This window comes from Canis lupus, chromosome 3 (genome assembly GCF_011100685.1).
Source record: "Canis lupus familiaris isolate Mischka breed German Shepherd chromosome 3, alternate assembly UU_Cfam_GSD_1.0, whole genome shotgun sequence".
In the NCBI taxonomy this organism is placed as follows: Eukaryota; Metazoa; Chordata; class Mammalia; order Carnivora; family Canidae; genus Canis; species Canis lupus.
Genome location: NC_049224.1, coordinates 84,565,299 through 84,582,251, shown reverse-complemented (window position 1 = coordinate 84,582,251; position 16,953 = coordinate 84,565,299).

The following is a 16,953-nucleotide window of genomic DNA, read 5'->3' as shown; positions in this document are numbered from 1 at the left end:
CAGAGGTAATAATTTAAAAAATATCTTTACCAGGCAGCAGATGGGAAATGGAGTCTTGTTGCTATTTTAAATACTCTTCCTTTACTATTGGTAGGCATTTTCTCCTTTTTAATAGTTACTAACCATTAATATTTCTTCAGTGAATTTCCTGAATATATCGTTTGATTGTATTTTTGTTTAGTTTTTTGACCTTTTCTTATTGATTTTGAAGGGACACTTAATATATATAATTGTGTGTTTATCTCATGTCTCTGAAAGATTTCATATTATAGAATTATTTATATCATGACCTATGATCATTCATTGTACTCTAATTTGCCAAAGAGAAGATTTTCATGTAAATTTGTCAGTTTTTCCTGACATAGTGATTTCTTGGTTTCATTTCATCGTAAGGAAAACCAACCTCAATCAAGAACTGATTTTTCTCCAATGTTTTCATAACACTTTTTAGTTTATTTTCAATTTAATAGATTGGTGCCAATTATTCCAACACACTCCATGAAATACTAGTTCATCCTTTTTCTTTTGGTTTGAAATGCCATCTGTATCATATTTCCTAAATCGCTCTTTATTCCATTTCTTGGATTCCCTGTTCTAGCAATAATGTATTTGTGTGTTCTGAACCAGCATTACAGCATACCCGTACTCTAAGTTATCCATTATATGTACTATGTAGTCAAAAGCATAGGCTCTGGAATCAGACTGCCTGGGTTCAAATCCTGATTATACCAATTACTAGTTCTATGACTTCAGGCAAGTTATCAAATCTTTCTTCATCTGGACAATGTGAGCAATAATAGTCTCAGTTTCATAGTGTTGTTGTGATGGTTAAATGAGATAAGATGTGTTTGCCTGGCTCATTAAAAGCCATGCATTTCCAGGGAACTTCAACTCTGAGACCTACCATGTGTGATGTGTTCTTTTTGTGGGTAAACATTTTTAAATCTCTACTTATAAAACATTGTAAGTAAAATTCAGAAATATTCAGAAACTTGCCTGATGTGTGGAACCATGGTACTGAACTGTGTGTCTCATTATAAAAGATGTGCTCTTTCCATTCTATTTTCCTCCTTTTAAACAGGCACTATGCAATAATTGTACTTTGTGACTCATCTTACATTTTCTGACCATGATATTCTTTTTTTAAAAAAATAGACTCCATGCCCAGCATGGAGCCCGATGTGGGTCTTAAACTCACAACCCTGAGATCAAGACCCCAGATGAGATCAGGAGCCAGTTGCTTAACCAACTGAGCCCCCGAGAAGCCCCTGCCCATAATATTCTTACTTTTAGTCCCCAATGTCAGGAATCAGTTTTCCTCCAAACCACTGCTTTTTACTCTCTCTTGACCCCACTGGCTTCCATACTGAAGAAGGACGGTATCAAAGTGAGTTCTCTCGAGGAAAGTCTCATGTACTAAGAACTGGGGGGTGGGAGGAGTGGGGGGGTGGCGAGCAGCAGGAATGAAACCTGAAAGCACAGTAATGCATTTTTTATTCTGGTGATTTTCATAGCTATTTTGCCAAAAAGAATATTCAGCACAGGCTGTTGGTCAAGGCTTAAAATTATTTTAATTCCACTAAATTTTTCAAATGATATTCCAAACAATAGACTTGGTCATGTGATCTTGGTTTGCACTCTGCTCTGAATTCCCAGGATATCCAATACCTTGCCACCCTCTGCACTCTGGCAACTTGTTGGACATCCTCCTCACTTTCTTCTAGAACTTTTGGGATTGCTCTTTCCTGGATCAAGGATTCTTTATGTTAAAAACACTGTGGCAGAGACTGGCTAGATCTTTGCCAATCCAGTTTCCTCTTCCTAGACACATGGGAAGATTATATTCCCTGGCTTTCCTTGTGGGGAGATTGGGGCCTGATGACGAATTATAGCCAGTGGAATGTGGTCAAAAGTGATATGTACCACTTTCAGGTCTAACAATAAAGTATACTGTCTGTGTCTGATGGTTAATTCTGTGTCAGCTTGATTGGGCCATAGTGCCCAGGTATATGGTCAAACATTACTGTGGATGTGTGAGGGCATTTTTGGATGACATGATCATTTAAATGGGTAGTTGAGTAAAATAGATTGCATTCCATAATGTGGGTGGGCCTTATCCAATAAGTTGAAGAACTGAACTAAAGACTGACCTCCCCCAAGCAAGAGGGAATTCTGCTGACAGTTGGCCTCTAGACTTAAATTGCAGCATTGGCTCTTCGTTGGCCTCCAGCCTGGCTGCCTACCCTCCAGAGTTTGGAATTGCCAGTCCCCAAAATTGCATGGGCCAATTCCTTAAAATAAATCTTTTATATAGATAGATAGATAGATAGATAGATAGATATCTATCTATCTACACATATACACACACACATCCTATTGGCTCTGTTTTTTTTTTTTTTTTTTTCTGGAGAACCCCAACTAATACACTGGGCCATTCTCCATGCTATTTTGCTCCCTAGCTACAAAGCTAGAAGCAAAGGTCTCCAGAGATGATGGAGCTATTTGATAGAAAGAGCTTGTATCCCTGAGTCACTATTGAAGACATTCTATCCAGTAGCATCATCTGACCTCTATCACACTTTATACAAGCTAGAAATAAATGCTCTTCTGTGAAGTCATGGAGATGTGTTACAGCAGCAAGAGTTGCTTGTCATAATATAAACACTTACATCATTGTTGTCTAGAAAACCCAATGAAAATGTCTGACTTTCCTGAGCCCTTCCTTGAAACTAGGAATTTTGCTTGGAAGATATCCTGACCCTGGAGATCTATCATACTTGAATGGATAACCCTGGGGCTAAACTGTATTATGATCCTAATAATCTTGTCATAGCATTTGTCATTTTCTATGATGGCCTGATTAAGTGATTTACAAATATTATTCTATTAATTAATTGAAGAAATATCTATGGAGTAGATACCACATTCTAGGCACTATTGGACCTAGTGGTTTTGTTCAATAGTGAGCAAGATATACATGATGATTATCCCATAAAACATACAATCCAGCGGTGGATTTAGGTCTCACAAAACCTTGCAAGGTTCACATTATTATTTCTACAAATGAGCAAAATGAAGCACACAGAGGTCAGGAGCTGTTAAGTTCTTGCTTGTTAAAGAGACCTTTAGCTTTGACTCACTGAGCCACCCTAGATGTGGGCTTCCTATGAGCAGTGTGTATTTCTAGTTTCAGTAGCATTTGATTCAGGAGGAGAGCATTGTTTACCACTGTTCATGCTTGGTTTTTTTTTTCAGAGCCCCTCCACTTTCTGTGCAAAATTTAGTGCCCAGCAGGCCATGGAAACCATGGGCACTAAGTGCACTGATGTGCACATCAAATGTATCATCAGGGCTTTTGTTTATAAGCCACAGAAACTAAGCTTGGTAAACTGGGCAGAAAAAAGAGTCATTAGATATATTTCTCATAGAAATGATGGAAGATTTAGAGAGCCAGTTGGAAAAAGTAGCAGGAACCCAGAGTAGCAGAAACAAAGCCATAACCACAGCTCAGGAACTTTCTGGCTAGACTACCATGGTGGCATTGTGGCCACTGGATTCAAAACCACCATTTCTGCTATGAGTACTGTCCCTACATCTTTGTATCACCTTCTGAATGGAACACCTGAGTCTCAAAAATCTGGGCCGGGTGTCCATGCTACCAGTAGCCAGGAATCAGGGAGAGGAATCCCTTTGAATAGAAAGGGTGATGTGTGCAGATATTGGGTAGCCAAAAGTAGTGAGTGTCCACCCCCTCGAGACAGCCCCGAGTGATAGTGGGGTACAGAGGAAAGGCACAATTGCATGGGAGACCCCAGAAGCTAGGCATTGGCAGGGTTTTAATTCTGGGGTAGAGGGGATCCATCAGGTTTGTAGCAGGTAGTAATCGGGAGTCTGTGTTTCAAGAAATTTAAAACAAACTCCAATGACTTTAAGCAAAAAAATAAAATTACTAGTTTAATGAAATTGAAATGTTCAAGAGTATTTTAGCTTTAAATATGTCTTGATCCAGAGATTCAGTTGATGTTGCTAAATCGAGTCTTTCCACCTCTGAGCAATACCTTCCTGTATATTTGCTCTATTCTCAGGTTCTGCTTGGTGGCAAGATAGCTGCCAGCATCTCCTGGTTCATAATCAGCAGAAAAGAATATCTGGCCCTCTCCAGAAAATCCCAGCAGAAGCCTGATTATGTCTCATTGGCTTGTACTGGGTGACATGCGCATCCCGTAACTCATCACTAGGTCAGGAAAATATCTGATTGGCCAACCCCGAGACACATGCCCACCCTAGAGCTAGAATAGGAATTAAGTCCACCTATGGCACAGGACAGAAACTGGGGGAGGAATTGGTCCTTCAGAGAGAAACCAGAAGAGGGCAAATGTCTGTTAGCAGCAAAAGTTAGTCAGAAACAGGACCCCAGGCAGTGGTGGAACATGCTGGCTACGGGGTCTAACCTCACAGATTAGCAGGGGTTCAGTCCAAGTGGGGAGCCCTACTGAAAATCAAGGAGGTGATGCAGAAGGGACCTGAAAATAGAGCAAACACAGAGGAGGCTTATGGACCAGAAGCTGGTCTGGTAGATCGAAGCTCTTCTAGGCAAAACACATGCCTATCCGCTCGTCCTGCAAAATGAATTTCAGACTCTAGCTGCAGATGCCTATCAGCCAACCGTCTTGTAAGCTATCAGCTCAGGGGCTGCATAGGAAGTAGCAACTTGGCCCCTGTGGATCCGGAGAGGCTGGGATCCACTCCAGTTCACTTGGAATTAATCTTCACAGACATGGGAAGGCAGTGTGGGTAGCCAGATCAGCAGCAGTGGCAAACTGTCTCTTCTGCTCTACCTCCCTTGATCCTTTGGTTATGTTCATACTTCTCCAAGTGTCCCTGACCTTCAGGTTAATCTTGCTAATATCCTCATTTATCCACCTTGCCTTATTTCTCTCTGGTGAGCTGGGCTTCTTACTGCCCTCATTTAGCCCTCTGGCTCTGACCCATCTCTTGTGTTGGCTCCCAGGCGACCAGATCAGAATGCAGGAATTAGGAACTGACCTCAGCCAGGCTCTCGCCTTTGATCTTTACTTACTCCTTGTACTGGATTGAATAGTGTTTCCCCCTTGACCAACCATGTCCACCCAGATTCTCAGAATATGACCTTATTTGAAAACAGGGTCCTGGCAATTATATCAATTATATCAAGGATCTCAAAATGAGGTCGTCTTAGATTTAGGGTAAGCCTTAATGACTGATGTCCTTTTAAGATCTGGAGAGGACAGAGACACACAACAAAGAAGGTGATGTGGAAATCAAGGCAAGATTGGAAGGGTGTCTCTGTCAGCCAAGGAACAACAAGGATCACAGCCCACCACTGGAGGCTAGGAGAGAAGCGTGGAATAGATTCTCCCTTAGAACCTTTGGAAAGTACCAATCCTGCTCACACTTTGACTTCAGATTTCTGACTTTCAGAACCATGAGAAAATAAATTTTGGTCGTTTCAAGCCACACAGGTTGTGGTGATTTGTTATGGCAGCCCTAGAAAACTAATTATCCACTCAGACCCGTGGCTGTTGTCCTATGTTCAGAGCCTGCTGCCCAATACCACGCCGCCAGTTAGTGGTAGAATGGGATTTGAGCCTAGTCCTCATGATGCCTAAATTAAGACTCTTTCCTCTACTTCCCTAGCTGGAGGCTGTGAGAAGAGAGGGTGTGGGAACACCTGGTTGAAGTAGAAAATGAGGCAGCAGGGAGCAAAGGGTCCCTGATAACAGCCACCCTGCCTGTAGACTCATGGTTCAGTATACTTGTTGCTTCATTTTTACTCCTCCTACATGGAAAAGAAGAGAGCTGTCTATATGAGCTGTATGAAATGGAAAAATTCTGTGCATCCCTTGAATTTTTATTTTTTATTTTATAGTACCAAACAGCTAAAGAGCAGAGTTCTCAAACTGCCGTCAGAATGTTTGTTTGACGTGGGTATGGAGGGGGTAGGCATCTCCACGGTTGGCTTTGTTAAAGGAAAAAGAATTAAGAGTGGTGTCTCAGAATGTAAAAATCACATTACTTTAAATGATATGAATAGCAGTCAAGGCAAGAACACAATTATCTGTAGGTAGAATCAGAAAACAGAGATACACTGTCACAGTCCATATCAAGGTTTGTGGTTGTCTGCTTTCCTTCCTTTTCCAGACAATTTAACTGACTATTGATCAGTCAAACACAATCAGGAGTGCAGATACTGACCCCAACGTATTTAAAGAAATAAAATGGTGTCTTAGTCTGTTTGGGCTGGGCTGCTGCCACAGAATATCATTGACTACACAGCTCATAAACAAGAGAAATTTATTTCTCACGGTTCTGGAGGCTGGGAAGTCTCAGACCGATGTGCCAGCAGATTTGGTGTCTGGTAAAAAAAAAACCCTGACTGGCTCACAGGCAGTCTTTTTCTCCTTCTGTCCTCACATGGTGGAAAGGTGGGGAAGTCACTTTGGGGGGTATATTTTATATTTGCCTATTCATGAGACTCCACGCTCTTGACCTAACCACCTCCCAAAGGGCCCACCTCCAAATAGCGTCAAACTGGGGATTTGGATTTCAACATATGAATTTTAGGGGATCACAATCATCTTAGTCTATAGCAGATGGCATTTCAAATTAGTTTTGGGGGAAAATAGATTGCTATTATTGTTCAACAACTCATATAGGAGCAATTGAATATGTATTTGAAAAAAAATTAAGTTCTATTCTCACCTCAAAGCATTTTGAATCAGTCAGTGTTCTTGGTTGCAGACAACACAATCTTTTAAAGCTAGTTTAAGCAGAAAAGGAACTTATTAATAGATATTAAGGAGCCCCAAGACTCTCTCAGGTCAGGAATCAGTCCTGGGGACTTATGCAACCAGGAATAGCCCAAATACAACACAGGCCCTCCCACCCTTCACCTTTGAGCACTAACCTCCAGACCTCACCGCTGTAGCCAGGAAGCTGGTGCCACTAAAACCTCTATCATCACTGCCTTTGAGGTCTGGAGCTTTATGCCACCATGCTCCCCAGAATGGATTTTTGGAGACCCCCTACTCTGCTCATCACTGTTTTTTTTTTTTTTTTTTTTTTTAAATTGAAATTCCACACGAATTGGTTGATTCTTGGTCGTATAGCTGTGCCCTATTTCCGAAGGCAGCTGAACATCGAGTTCTGGCTTCTACCATGGGAGAACAAACAGATAAGGTGGGAACATTCCCCCGTGCCCCCAACACACACACATGCACGTGAAGGATGTATCCAAGTTGCTGGTCAACCAACCATGTAAAAAACAGTCACTGTAATGCTTTAGAATAAATTCTAGCAATTAAAGGGTTAATGTAAAAAAGGGAGCCCTAAAAGGACTGGAAAAAGATATAGGCAAATATTGAATCAATCTTGGAATAAGGAAGGACTTTCTGTGCATAAAAGCAATAGAAGAAATCACAAAGGAACAGATCGATAGATTCAACTACTTAAGAATCCAGTGCTTACGTCAAGCAAAACATGAACAATCCGACTGATGCCCCCCATGGTGGGTGCCTCCTTTAAGATGTGTACATGTATCATGCCAGAGTCAACTGAATAAAATATATTTGGAAGGTCATCAGAAATCACATAATTTGAGTCCAAATGAAACTATTTCAGTCCTCTCAGGATTGCCTAAAAACCAGCTCGGTTCTACTTCAGGAAATTATTTATATTTCTAAGGAAGAAGCTTTTGTTTTTCCCAGTCTCTTAAGAACTGCTCTTACATATTTGGAAAGTTTAATTATTTTTATTGTCCAAATTACTTTCTGTCTTTTAGAGGAATTTAAGTTAATCCATGTCTAGACTTAGGAGATTCTTTTAATTAGCAAGAGGAATGAGTTGGGTCACAATGTAGACTTTTCCTCCAGTTCCCTCAAGCTCTGTTTACAAGGTTACTGCTGAATGTATTATTGCTAAAGCGAAGGCTGACGTGGGGCAGTTAAAAAGAATTCTCTTTATTTCTTTTCATTACGGCTACTGGAGAATGTTTGGACTCAGCTCTTGTGGCTCGCTGGGATCTGACAATTGCTTTTTACTGGCAACATAAAATATATTGCTTTTTGATTTCCTGTCAGATTTTAAATGTACCATTCAGATGATAATAAACTTAATCTGCAAAGAAAATGAAGGGAAGAGGAGGAACACTTCAGGGTCTTGACACAGGGATGTGCTGATGAGTGTGATGCTGGTAATCTGAGCCTGAGAGCAGGGCAGACATATGGGCCAGGACCCCCTCTCTGTCATCTGTCATATCCCACCCCCTTTAGGGTGAGTGAAGGATGAACAATACATCACAGCTGGAGAGGAGATAAAGAAGAGCTATCTGGGATGCCTGGGGGGCTCAGTGGTTGAGCCTCTGCCTTTGACTCAGGTCGTGATCCTGAGGCCCTGGGATCGAGTCCCACATTGGGCTCCCCACAGGGAGCCTGCTTCTCCTCTGCCTGTGTCTCTGCCTCTCTCTGTGTCTCTCATTAAATAAAATCTTTAAAAAAAAAAAAAAAAGAAGAGCTATCTGATCAATATGATCTTAATTGTTTTGGGGTTTGTATTCTAAGATTAAGCAAAAGAGGGTTCTCGTAAGCAGATATGAAAATTAGGGTCTTTCCTAGCATTCTTTGTCTTCTCACTCCTGTAAACCCACTGATGTATCCATTCATCGAAAGAGATGGAAAAAGTCAGAAATTTCATTCCGGCATTTATATCTCAAATCCTTTGAATTGATAATGGAAGAACATTTTGTTATTGACAATCCTTTTTTCAAAACGATGGGTGTGGTGGATGAAAGATGGCACAAATTCTTTGCCTCTCCTCCCCTCAATGTGCTTGTCTCTAGCGTTGACCAATAGAAAGTAGTAGACATTTTTACTATAGAACTTCCAAGCCTGTGCCTTAAGAGAGCTGCAGCTTCTGCTTCCAGGTGCTGGGAGTGCTCCCTCCTGGAACCCAGTTGCCATACCGTGAGAAGCCCAAGTAAGTGGAGAGGCCACATGGAGGAGGACTAAGTTGCTTCAATTTGGCTTCCAGAAGAAGGCCAGCACCAACTGCCAGCCATATGAATAATCCATCTTGGACCATTTTAGCCTCTTGATGATCATCAGGCCAGCTGACACCATGCAGAGCAGAGGAACCACCAATCTGAGCCTAATCAACCTAAAGAACTGTGAGAGATAAATGCTTGTTGTTATGTTAGCCAGTAAGACTGGGGGTAGGTTTTTAATGCAGTGATCTATAACCACATAATGGGTCCTGATAAAATAAGGAGAGGGCCTTTGTTTGCTGAGCAATGTCTCAAGTTCGTATGTGTTAGTGTAGAATTCAGAGCTGACTTAGAGCCAAAGTAATAGGGTAATAAAAGTTTGATGGACTGTTGCAGCTGAAAGATCTTGGAGGGAAAAAGAGTCTAAATGTTGAGAGTAGGGAGTTGGGGCAATAAAGAAAAACAAAAAAGAAGGAAGAAAAAAGGGAGAGAAAGACTGGTAGGGGGAGCTCAAGCCATAGCCCGCATGACCTCATGCCCTCTTGAGGCAGGTTAGCAGAGAAGGAAGTTGGGGGAAAAAACATTAACTCATGTGCTGTGGTGAGTGATATGCAAAGCTCTTCTTCGTTGCTCCTACACAATCCTCAGTCAAGTCTATATTATTTACAGATGCTTCTGTGCAAGTGCATTCTTGGGGGAAAACTAAAAAGTGACTTGGGTTCCTCACACAAGTGAGTAGGGAGCAATCAAGACACAGAGGCTGCCCACAGTTACTCAGGAGTCAGGAGACAAGAAGGCAGAGTGCAGGCCACAGGCATGATTCAACATCTCATTTTTGTCAGCAGCCCTGTGAGACGAGTATCATTCAACTCATTGGCAGATGAGCAAATCAAAGCTCCAAGATGTGAAGTAATGTTTCCAAAAGTAGCGCAGCCCAGCCTGGCAGCAGTGGGATTCACATGCAGTTCCATCCTAATACCATTGCTTGAATTCTTTCCACCCTACTTTTTTGTGTGTGTGTGCCTCTTCTCATCTTTTACTGTTCAGGAAAGCCATCATCAGACTAAAACAAGGGTTTCACATGACTTTTATACCTTGATTTCTCAAGCCTTTTATCCTCTGTAAGTGCAATGCCCGAATAGTATTTAAATGCTGTTTGAGAGACCGTATCAGCCTAATGGTCATATGCAAATTCTGGAGCCAGACTACCTAGTTTCACAGCTCAGCTCTACCACTTAATGGCTTTGTATTATTGGGCAAGTTCCCCACCTGTCCGAGCCTGGTTTTCCTCATCTGTAAAAGGGGGATGGTGTTTTTACTTCTTCAATTTGTTCAGAATTTTCAATGAGTTAATTCCTAAAGTTCTTTTTTTTTTTTAATTCCTAAAGTTCTTATGGCAGTGCCTAACACATAGTAAATGTTACATGAGTATTAGCTATGGTGATTATGTTCCCTGCACTGTTTCAGTCCCCTTCCTGAAGATGGAAAACTAAGTTTTCTTAATTATCTTGGGGCTTGTTACTAGTATCCTTCATTTGTATTGGAGATGAGAAGAGGATGCCCTCTTCTCGCAGTGAGCCTGAACTGCCTGCTGCCTGAATGGTCAGGTCATCCCCATCAAGTGGAGAGTTCTGTTCCAGGGTGGCAACTGTGAACCAATGAAGAAGTCCACTCAAGACTTTGTCTTTATATTGAAGGAAAAGAGATAAGTTTCTCCAAAATTTAAGGAGACAAATGCATACCAAAAGAACAAACAAATGAGCTTATTAAACAAGAACTCTAAAGTACAGATTTTTGGATGACACTTATTTTCCTTCATTAAAATAAAAGAGATAGTGATTTTAGTTGGCATACCTTGTTTAAGAACCTTATTTGTTTCCATGAAAAGGAAACAATATTACAGTCTCATGCCAAAGGTGTCAAATGCAATTTGGGGATTTATCTCTATGCTTCTCCCACAAAAGGAAATGTACCCCCCAAAATTCTGAAAAACCATTCAATAAAATATTAATGGAAAGGAATTTGAAGCTTTTCCACTAAGATCAAGGCAAGGAACTCACCACTTCTTTTAACATCATACTAGAAGTTCCAGTCAATGAAATAAGTCAAAGAAAAAAAAAAAGGAAATAAGAGGTATACAAATTGGGAATGAAGAAATAATACTTTCTTTGTTTGTAGATGATACAATTGTCTATGTACAAAATCCCAAATATTTGACAACAAATTTCTAATAAGCAATTATAGCAAGGTGGCAGCATACAAGGTTAATATACAAAAGTCAATTTTTTTCCTATATGCCAATAATGAACAAGTAGAATTTGAAATTAAAAACACAATACCATTTACATTAGCATCCAAAAAAGAAAAAAGATTTCAACTTTGGTATAAGCCTAACAGAATATCTACAAGATCTATTTGATAAAAACTACAAAACTCTGAGAAACAAAATCAAAGAAGAACTAAATAAATGGAGAACTATTCCATGTTAATAGATAGGAAGACTAGATATTGTCAGGATGTTGGTTCTACCCAACTTGATCTATAGATTTAGTGCAATTACAATCAAAATCTCAGAATGTTATTTCATGGAGATTGACAAATGGATTCTAAAGTTTATATGGAGACGCAAAAACTCAGAATAGCCAAAACAATACTGAAGGAGAACAAAGTTGGAAGACTGACAGTACCTGACTTTAAGACTTACTAAAAAAGCTATAATAGGGATCCCTGGGTGGCTCAGCGGTTTAGTGCCTGCCTTTGGCCCAGGGCATGATCCTGCAGTCCCGGGATCAAGTCCCACCTCGGGCTCCTGGCATGGAGACTGTTTCTCCCTCCTCCTGTGTCTCTGCCTCTATATCTATCATAAATAAATAAATCTTTAAAAAAAAAGCTATAATAATCAAGGCAGTATGGTATTGGAGAAAGAATAAACAAAGAAATTAATGGAAATTTTGCCATTTGCAATGACGTGCATAGAGCTAGAGAGTATAATGCTAAGTGAAATAAGTCAGTCAGAGAAAGACAAATACAAATAATTTCACTTACATATGGAATTTAATAAACAAAACAAAGGAGTAAACGGAAAGAGACTGAGAGGCAGAGAGAGAGAAAAAGAGTGAGAGAGAAACCAAGAAACAGACTTTTAGCTATAGAGAACAAACTAATGATTGCCAGAGGGGAAGTGGGTGGGGGGAAATGAGTGAAATAGGAGATAGGGATTAAGGAGTGCACATGTCATGATGGAGCACTGGGTGATGTAAAGAAATGTTGAATCACTATATGTACACTTGAAACTAATGTAACACTTATGTTAACTACACTAAAGTCAAAATTAAAGAAAAAGAGAAATCAATAGCTGAGTGAAGTAAGTCAGTCGGAGAAGGACAAACATATGTTCTCATTCATTTGGGGAATATAAATAATAGTGAAAGGGAATATAAGGGAAGGGAGAAGAAATGTGTGGGAAATATCAGAAAGGGAGACAGAACGTAAAGACTGCTAACTCTGGGAAACAAACTAAGGGTGGTAGAAGGGGAGGAGGGCGGGGAGTGGGAGTGAATGGGTGACGGGCACTGGGGGTTATTCTGTATGTTGGTAAATTGAACACCAATAAAAAATAAATTAAAAAAAAGAAATCAATGGACTAAAACAGAGATTTCAGAAATAGACCTTCATAAATATATTCAACTGATCTTTGACGGAAGAACAAAGGCAATTCAATGGAGCAAAGAAACTTTCCTCTGCAAATTGTACTAGAACAACTAGATATCCACATGCAGAAAATTTAACCTAGACAGAGATCTCACACTCATCACAAAAATTAGCTCAAGATAGATCACAGACCTAAATTTAAAACACAAATCTATAAAACTCATAGAAGATAACATAGGAGAAACTCCAGATGTCCTCGGGTGTTGTGATGCCTTTGTAGATACAGCATCGAAAAATGAATACATAGTTTATGAAGGAAATAATTGACAAGCTGGACTTCAGTCAATTAAAAAAAGTAATAAACCCTTCTGTTCTGTAAAAGAGTGTCAAGAGAATTAGAAGACAAACCACAGACTGGGAGAAAATTTTTGCAAAAGACACCTCTGATAAAGGACTGTTATCCACTATATACAAAGAACTTTTAAACTCAACAATAAGAAAACAAACAACCCAATTAAAAAATGGGCCAAGGACCTTAAGAGACACCTCACCAAAGACATCAGGGAAATGAAAATTAAAATAACAATGAGATACCACTACCCACCAATTAGAATGGTCAAAATCTAAAACACTGATAACAAATTCTGATGAGCAGTAGAAATCCTCATTCATTGTTGGTAGAGGTGCAAAACCGTACAACCGCTTTGGAAGACATTTTGGTGGTTTTGTACAAAATTAAACGTACTCTTACCATACAACGCAGCAAATACCGCACAATACCGCACAAATATCGTTGTGCCCCTTGGTATTTACCCAAAAAAGTTGAGAACTTAAGTGCATACAAAAACCAACACATAGTTGTTTAAAGCAGCTTTATTCATAATTGCCAAAAGTTGGAGGCAACCAAGATGTCCTTCAGCAGGGGAGTGTATAAAGAAACTGGAAATTCAAACAATGGAAACTCTTCAGTGCTAACAAGGAATGGGCTATCAAGCCATGAAACAATAGGGAGGGAACTTAAATGCCTATCACTAAGTGAAAGGAGCCAATCTGAAAAGGTTAAGTACTGTATGCTCCAACTGTCTGACGTCCTGGAAAAGGCAAAACTATGGAGACAGGAAAAGGATTAGTGGTTGCCAGGAGTTGGTTGGGTGGGCAGGGGGTGGAATGAGTAGTCAGAGGACAGAGGACTTTAGGGCAGTGAAAATACATTGTATGGTATTATAACGATGGATATACGTTATTATACATTTTTCCAAACCCCTAGAATGTACAATACCAAGAGGCAACCCTATGGTAAGCTATGGACTTTGGGTGATTATGACATGTTCACGTTGGTTCTCCGGTTATAACAAATATACCATATTGGTGAGGGTTGTTGATAATAGGGGGCACTATGCATGCATGGGGCAGGAGATGTATGGGAAATCTCTACATCTTCTCAATCTTATTAGAGATTAAAAATGCTCTAAAACAGAGTCTTAAAAAAATTAACAGTGGCCATCTCTTATTAAGCATGCTTAACTTTTTCCTTTATCCTTTTCTGTGTTGTCTCATTTGCTAAAGCAGGACATGTTTTGCTTTTACTGTTAATAGGAACAAGGAAGCCATTTCAAAGAAAAAAACTCACGGAACTCACTATTAATGCGGGATTTGTGGATTTGCCAGGAAGCTTCAGCTTTAGTAATAGTCTGTGTTATTCCCAGCTCAAGCCATCTGTCCTTAGTTGACAGAAAGAATATCCACTCGTAGCCCTTCATGATGGTCTCTCTGTCTATTGGAAGGCTATTATGATGTTTTTGCCTCTCTCCTTGTGGAAAATTATGCCAATTTCATTAGTCTTTTCTCCTAGAGCCAATTTTCCCAACCCTTTCATCATGTTAGCACTTCCCATTGGCAACCCCCTCCCACCCCAACTATGAAAAAAAATTACATCAAAGCAGGTTGACCACATCCTGCAACAGACATGTGGAGACTCTGAAATAAAATCTTACCACATCACTTGTGTCTGAGAAAGGGCTAATGGGGCCTAGGGATTAAATAGGGCTCTGGTGGTCTCCAGAAATAATGCTTATATAAGGACTAGCACACCCTTAGGAGTTCCTGCAACTCCCCAGCCCCTGTCCTCGCTCCTTCCCCACCCTCACCCCCCACCCCAGGGGTGGGCTTTATCAGGAGGCCCTTGGACTGGAATGTTCCATTGCCAATTCTTCTGTCCGAATAATAATAGTCCTGACTATTGTGTATTAATGATGACAAAATGACATATTGGTATATTACAGTGACGGCTATCATTATAGTCGATTCTCATTCTTTGCAGTAGTAATGTTCTATAAAGTTGTCGACAACTTCAAATTAGTTGATGTTCAACCATTATTCCCAGGGGAAAAGGAAGGTTGGGTATGTACAAGGCTCCTGTAGCCTCGTTTTCATTAGTTGGTCATACCTTTTTCATGGGTGTTTCTGTTTAAAGACACTGTATTTAGCATATATTGTTGATTCATTGTCTGACACGCGTATTTTTGAAGCTTATCTGACATGCATTTTTTTCTGCAGGGCGCATTGCAAGCCTTCTGGCCCTTAGGAACACTGGGAACATTTCGCCATTACTCACAGGGACTATTTGAAGCAGAGAAATCGCTAACAAAAAAGCATAAATAAATAAATAAATAAATAAATAAATAAATAAATAAATAAATAACAAAGAAACAGGGCACTAAATAGACTGCGAAAGGACACTCGTTTAAGATAGGAGAGCTGGAACAAGGAAAGCTGGCACAGGGCCTTGCCTCACTCGGCCTCAGTTGGGACCCTGTGCGTCAAGTTCCTCTCTAATTTTTTTTTCCCTCCCTAACTTTAAGAGACAAATACCCAGCAGCATAGCAAATAAACACGCTTGCTCAAAAAAAGAACACCTTTGTCTAATTTCTCAATTAGATCAGAACTTACCGGGTGCTGGCATGTGCCCCAATACCCAGTGAGAGCTTGACCAGAGCCCCAAGAATCGGAAATAGCTGAAAATTTCCATCTCTGATTTTGGAAATTACCTGAGCTACCCATTTTTCACACACATCCAATTTCCCAGAAGAAGGAGATGCTTCCTGCAGCAAACTGTGAGAGAAAGCACCCAGCAGGTGACAGTGAGCCTCAGGCTTGGCCTGCGACGTCATTGTGCTACCGGACATGCCAGAGGTTGACTTAACCCATCAGGACCACCCGTGTCACTGTTCCCCGTGTATGCCAACTTGACAGGGCTCCCTGGTTGTCAGGACTAAATATCACCCAAACAGTGACCAGGACCCCAGTTGCTCTATTTCCTTTGTTTTGATTTTAGAGCGCATTATCAGTCCCCCCCACCACCGCTTCCCAGGGTGCTTTATATTCAGAAAAGATCTTCCCAGGAAACAGTAGGTAGCTTTTATGGTTTGGCAGTGTTTACACAGGACTGGGCTGGGGGGTGGCCGAAATGAAGTAAAATCTGAACCTAATTTTTGTTCCAAGCTCTTCATATACAGAGCGGCCCGCTGCCCACAAAATAAGAGCATCCAACTGAGAGGAACGTGGAAGGGTAAGTCCAGGTTCGATTTCTAGCAAATTCGTTCTCATCAGGGCCTCTCCTCTAAAGCCATTTGTTCATGGCAAACCTAAGCCTCAAACCACCACTCACTCACTGATGTGCAGTTTACAAACAGCTTGGACACCTTTGGACTGGAATGAAAGTCTGTCTTGGCGAACGTTCAGTTGCTCAGAGCACGGTGCCAGATGCTTCCACAGATAATGGTGAGCTTAACCTGCACCATACCTATGTCAAGGTTTTACTTCACATTTTGCTGGTAGAGGAACAAAGGTTTAGACCCATAGTGTGATTTTTGCCCACAGCAGTTCGGTTTGTAATGGGAGAACTGGAAGGAGAATCGAAGTTTTAAGACCAGGAATAGGATGAGAAAAAAAAATTTTTTTGACCTAGGGACAAAAGAATGACGAATTAGACTGTGTTAAACAAACAAACAGCAGCAAACATCTCTTACATGGCAAAAACACCGCAGGCAACACGGTGTGTCAAGAACTTCTACATTCCAAAGCCAGACACGAGGCCATCTCTGCAGGACTTGCAAAAGAAATTTTGAAGAACCTGTTTCGTGACCCCAGATGAATGCTCTGCAGGGTCAAGGTTGAGGACAGTTGCGTGTGCTGTGCACTCGGCCTTCTTTCAACGAGGGCGGAGGGGACAGCGTTGCCTCCACACCCTACGTCAAATTCTGCAGGTTGCAAGAGATCTTAGC